General features: G+C 44.9%; 1 long non-coding RNA gene across 1 annotated transcript; it reads left to right on the forward strand.

The window, feature by feature from the left end:
• Positions 1 to 3,955: 3,955 nt before the first annotated feature.
• LOC123331985 lies at positions 3,956 to 4,973 on the forward strand. Its single transcript, XR_006548786.1, has 2 exons — positions 3,956 to 4,140; positions 4,557 to 4,973. It is a non-coding gene; the product is annotated as an uncharacterized LOC123331985 (long non-coding RNA).
• The last annotated feature ends 1,392 nt before the right edge of the window (positions 4,974 to 6,365 follow it).

The raw sequence follows: 6,365 nt of genomic DNA on the forward strand, positions 1-6,365 counted from the left end.
GAGACCTGGGTTCAGTCCCTGGGTTGGAAAGAACCCCTGGAGAAGGGAAAGGGGTTCTCTCCAGTATTCTGACCAGGAGAATTCCATGGACTGTATAGTCCATGGGGTCGCAAAGAGTCAGACACCAGTGAGCGACTTTCACTTCACTTCATTCTATTATCACTGTTAGGACGCATAAACACATCAACGTACAAACACAATCTTTAACTTGCCACATGAAGATTTCCTCAAAACTGGAAGCTGCTAATTTTATTTTTAAAGTTTTTAATATGACAGCTTTGCTTTTTAACAGCTTTTTTGGATACAATCCACGTACCATACAATCCACTCATTTAAAGCGTACAATTCAATGGCTTTTGGCACATTGACAGTGTTGGGCAACCAACACCACAGTCCATTTTAGTACATTTTCATCACCCCAAAACCTTGTAGCCCTTAACCATCACCCCCAAACCCTCCAGCCCCCTCAACCGTAGGCAACCACTAATCTTTCTTTGTAGATCTATCTATTCTGGATATTTCATATAAATGAAATCACACAGTTTGTGGTGTTTTGTGACTAGCTTCTTTCACTTAGTATGAGGTTTTCAAGGTTCATGCATGTATATACTTAATTCCTTTTTATAGTTGAATAATATTCCATCTATGGATATAGCACATTTTGTATTTATGTATTCATCAGCTGATGGACATTTTGATTGCTTCTACTTTTTAGCTATTATCAACAGTGCTACTATGAACATTCGTGTACAAGTTTTTATGTGGATGTATGTGTCTATTTCTCTTGGGTATATACCTAGGAGTAGAATTGCTGGGTCATGTGGTAACTCTGTATTTAACATTTTGAGGAACTGCCAGACTGTCTTCCAAAGCAGTAGCACCATTTTACATTTCCACCAGCAGTGAATGAGAGCAACCTATTCATTTTAATGCCAAATTCTCATTAACTCCTATAGGAATTCCCTTTGGATAGAAGGACTGGCTCCCAGCCCTCAATGCTGAAGGAAGAAGAAGTATTTGCTGTGGCTGCCTTTGCTTTCAGCCCTGCTTGGAACTTATTTTAGAGTATCCAGGCCACCCTCCTTGGCTTCATGCAGACTCAACCTCTGGGACGGTTAGGATGGAATGCTTATTTTCCTGTTTCTCAGGAGTATTTTGAGGAGGGAAATTCTTTGTGATCCTTGGAATGGAATAGCACAATTTTGTAGAGTCTGTTGGTGGTGGTTGCCACAACAAAAGGAATAGCTATAATACTTAACATTATTGAATGTTAGCCTTGGAAGGGACAGGCAAGAGATCATTTAGGCCAGGCATGGTAAATAAGCTGCAACAATCAGCTCAATTGTAGGCACATGGGATTATGAAGCCTGTCCAGGCTCAGGAGATAGGCTGGGATTGATTAACGATGTCTGCCCTGGTGACAGGAGGGCACCAGTCATGGCACATGTGCTACCTATTTGCTTTCCCTGATTGAAGCCAGCCGTAGTACAGCTGAGGCTGCAGCCAAGGTCACACAGCTGGTTAATGACAGAGTCAGGGCAAGAAATCATTTCAACATTTTTTTCCTCTGAGCCATACAGCCCCCAGTTCTGAAACGTGTCTCATAAAGGGACCTGCATAGGGACAGGACCACATCTACCAGTCAGCAGATCAGTTTCCACCCTCCTATGTTCAGACAGTTCTCATCAATGTCTGCAAGAATTATTCCATCAATATGAAAAAGGATATCTATGTGTATAAGTGAGTCACTGCTGCACAGCAGAAATGAACACAACAGAGTAAATCAATTACAATAAAATTTAAAAAAGAATTACTCCAAAACTCAAACTAGTTAATGATTATAAAGGCTTAGTAAATGCTAACTAATAAAGAGGGGCCATTCCCACCTCCCGAACCCCCATATCTCCAGCACTCATGTGGAACGCCCTTTGAAGTCCACAAATTTGATGCATTTGTACACAGGGAGTGTTGAGGGGGATGGGTTTGGACCAAAACAAAGAAGTTAAGCCACTTCTGATTTGAAAGGCAACAATTGTGTGTGCGCTTTCCACTTGAACAAAGAAGCTCCATATTCAGCCCTTATTCAGTAAGGGTCAAGGTGATTCTAAGGGAGAAAAAATGATTTTTTATAGGGAAGAAATGAATATTATCTATAAAAGATAACTGTTTTTAAAATTCTCAAATCTGTTCATTAGGATGTAAAATATGTCTTTCTCCTTTTCCACTTAATTAATGAATTAAATTAGATACTAACAAAAAATTACATGGAAGAAATCAGAGACCTTTTGTAACTAATTCCTTTTCTTTTTAAATATCATTATATAAAAACAGATATAATACAAAAATGATCTTCCTTCTCCTTCTTGTCACTCTACCTCTTTTTTCCCTTTTCTTCCCATCATTACTAGAGACCCACCATATGTCCTGCATCCCACCAGAATTCAGGGGAGTGAGCCACAGTCTCTGCACCCAAAGAGCTCAGTCCCACGGGGCCTGTGCTGCTTCCCAACCCAGGATGAGGCAGTAACCAAGTGGTTCCAGGGAAAGGCTCTGGAAGACCAGTAGGTGGTCCATGGGCAGAGATGCAAGAGAAAGCATTCCATGATGAGGATGCACAAAGGCACGGAAGGCTTCCAGAAATGCAAAAAGGTGAAGATGCTAAAGCAGAAGATGTATGTGGAGGAGGGAGGACTTTAGAGGAGGGAAGGTGGCCTCTCCTCTCAGGCTCCTGGAGAGAACCTGGCTCCAAACCCTTTATGTGGAGAAGACTGATTTTTTCATCAAATGGTTGAAATTAAATGCTGAATGCAGGCAGGTGTGTATGGGGGAAAGCGTCTAGAGAGGAGAGAGACTCATGTTTTATTTATCCATTCATTCTTTGATGGACATTTGGATTGTTTTCCCTTTTTTGGCAATTATGAGTAACGCCGCCATGAACATTCACATGCAAGTTTTCAGGGGCCCTGTGTTTTCATTTCCTTAAGTTATAGACGTAGGAGTGGAAATACTGGGTCAAATCAACTCTGTTTGACATTTTGAGACATTGCCAAACTGTTTTCCCAGATATCTTTTAAATCTGAATTTAAAAGATAATTTAAAACTTTCAAAATACATGACTTTCCTCTAAGAATTATATAGCTGTGCTTCTCAAGGATTATGCGCATATTATTGTCAAATGACAAAACTAAAACAAGTTAGTAATGAGTTTGATGTCCTTTATTCAAGGGAAAACAACCCATGCCTTGGAGGAATACAGTGCTCTTCTCAAGGGATTTTGGTCAAGAGTGAGGCTTTAGTCTATTAGAGGCAACAAAGGAGTGACTTGGAAATAGGGCATGACTGGCTGGGAGGTTGGGGGATTTCTTTATAAGGCTCAGGCCTGATTTTCCAGGGTAAGGTGAGCCAGCTGAAGCTGAACTAGGGTTGTGATTGGTGATAGCTTGCCTTGATGGAAAGGTGTTTCCTGTTAAGTGCAGGTTGATTTAGGGTTGAAACTCCTGGCTTGAGCTGGGCCTTGGGTCAGCCTCCATTCTGTGAGTCCAGATCCATGAACTAACTTTATCATTACTTAGGCAGAGTGGGACTTCCCAAGTAGCACTAGGGGTAAAGAATCCGCCTGCTAATGCAGGAGACCTAAGAGACCAGAGATATTAAGAGAAGCAGGTTCGATCTCTGGGCTGGAAAGATCCCCTGGAGGAAGACATAGCAACCCACTCCAGTATTCTTGCCTGGATAATTCCATGGACAGAGGAGACTGGCAGGCTATGGTCCGTAGGGTCACAAAGAGCAGGACACAACTGAAGTGACTTAGCACACATGTATAAGCAGGACATTTAAAAATATTTATTATTTGTTTGGCTGTCTCGAGTCTTAGTTGCGGCATGCGGGATGGGATCTTCATTGGTGGCCCACAGACTCTCTAGTTGTGGCTCACGGGCTCAGTTGCTCTAAGGCATTTGGGATCTTAGTTGCCAGACCAGGAATTGAACCAGTGACCCCTGCATTGCAAGGCAAATTTTTACCTACTGGACCAGTAAGTCCCAAGCAGGGCATCTCTTAGACCTGCAGTTCAAGGCTAGAGCAAATGAGATTCAGGGGGACTAGGACTAAAGAGATCTCCATCCTGCCAGGAGATCGCAGGTCAGTGCCTCAGACTCGTGCAGGAGTGGCTTCCTGCCTGCCTGGCTAAAATCTCTTGCTTTTATACAGAAACAATGGCTTTGAGCAATTTTCATATCTCTTAGATCTCCCTTTCCCTGTAACTGACCAAAGTCTATGGGATCAACTGGGGTGAAGGCAAAGCCCTAGAGACTTGTGGGGCTTTTGAATTCTCACAGCAACTCTGTAAACACCAAGTGAAACCCTCATCATGACCAGAAGATCCAAGCAACAGTTCCTTTCCTGGGTCCCAGGAACCCACATTGGGGAAGGCAATGGAATGAACAAAGGGGTCATTGAGCCTGACAGCAATGGGGTAGGGAAGGGCCTAGCCCAAAGAGCTACTCCGAACCATGTGCTCTGGGTCCAGGTGCTTATTTATTCCTCTTTTTATAAAGGAGGAAACTGAGAGCTCGGATGCCCCACAGCACTTAAAAGGCAAGACAGAAGTGAAGACAGAGTGGGTCTGCGTCCCACCTGGGCCACCATCGCTGAGACTGGGGCCTAGAGGCTGGAACAGGAGCGAGGGCCTGGCATCCACGCCACATCATTCAGGGGCCTTCCAGCACCAGCACCTGATCCAGCCCAGCAGAGCGGCTCTCCCTGCTATTTTGGAAGCAATCATATATTTTTAATGACCTGCAAAATCTCCCTGTGAGAAGGGAGGGAGAGTTGAAATTACAGCCAAGCAATTTGCATTGCGAATAAGTTATCCTGCCTCCTGCTCTCCAAGAATATGCAGAAATAAATGCCTCCTAATGAACCCTGGGGGGCTGAGGCTTTGATATGAATTCTGCTGCAGGGGTAGAGAGTTCTAGCCAGACTGAAACTCAGCGTGAAGTTGGAGCAGGAGGGCTGGGGCAGTCCCCTTCAGAGCCAGGGAAAAAGGAAATTGGATTATCTTGCTAGCAGTTGGTGTTTTTCTATCTTTTAGAACCACAGATTAGTGTTCCCCTCCTTCAGATGGTTGGGAGGGTGGGGAGAGATTCCATTTAGCCCTATTTATCTAGCCGGCTGCTCACCTGCTTGTAACCTTTCCACCCTGGCCACTGTCAAGCTCCTTCTAGATTCCCTGGACCTACAGCGACCGGGAGCTCCAAAGCTTTTGCCTTTTCCAGAACTAAAAAAGATCTATTAAACATAGATGGGCTTCCCTGGTGGCTCAGACGGTAAAGAAACTGCCTGCAATGTAGAAGACACAGGTTCCATCCCTGGGTCAGGAAGATCGCCTGGACAAGGGAATGGCTACCCACTCCAGTATTCTTGCCTGGAGAATTCCATGGACACAGGAGCCTGGTGGGCTGCAGTCCATGGGGTCGCAAAGAGTTGGACACAACTGAGTGACTTTCACTTTCTTTTTCATTAATCATAGATAGATGGATGGATGGATAGATAGATGATAAACAATCTTTCTATCTAAAGTCAGGTAGCCTTTAGTTCTGGCTGCCATAGGGAAAACACCAGCTCCCACTCCCAACCCCTCGCCGCCCTCCCAGAGCCTACAGGGTCTGTGTTTATTCCGCACAGTGAAGTGTGTGTGTGTGTGTGGAGCGGGGACAAGTATGTGCTTGCAGGCCTGAGCTGTGTGGGGGCTGGCCTGTGAGCTGAGTGGTATGGATCTGAGGGCATGTGGATGTGGTATTTGTGTGGGCTTGAGAGATGTGGTAATGATGGTTTGTGTGGACTTGTGAAAGAGAGGAGGTGGGGAGGCCTGTTCACAGCCTCCCTGGGGAGCTGCTGGGGCTGGGCACAAGCCCACGTTGGACAAAGGGAATCCATCTGCAGCAGACCCAGAGCTCCGTGCCTCTCTGCAGCTTCCTTGTCCTCACCTCTCCCCAGGACTGCAAACACATTCGTGATCCAGATTCTCACCCTCCCCTCTGGCCCTGCGCGAGGAGCTTGGAAGCTCAACAAAGGCCCTGAGACCTTGTGCCATGAAACAGGGCCCTTCAGAGGTTAAGAAGTGGGTGCATCCATCAGATAATTTGATTTCAAAGCCCACATCCACTGATCAGAAAGAGTAGACCAGATTCTTCTATCCCTCTACTTATTTCCTCATCTGGGAAAACAGAGATGGTAGAGGACCAACCCTGGTGAGCTGTGGTAAATGCTTTATTGTTCAGTCGCCATGTACTAATAAATATGAGTTATTGGGGTGAATGGGTTGGTACTAATCAGCACTGTAGAATCCTATTATTGCAACCAGT

The sequence above is a fragment of the Bubalus bubalis genome, chromosome 2, assembly GCF_019923935.1.
Source record: "Bubalus bubalis isolate 160015118507 breed Murrah chromosome 2, NDDB_SH_1, whole genome shotgun sequence".
NCBI classification, from domain to species: Eukaryota; Metazoa; Chordata; class Mammalia; order Artiodactyla; family Bovidae; genus Bubalus; species Bubalus bubalis.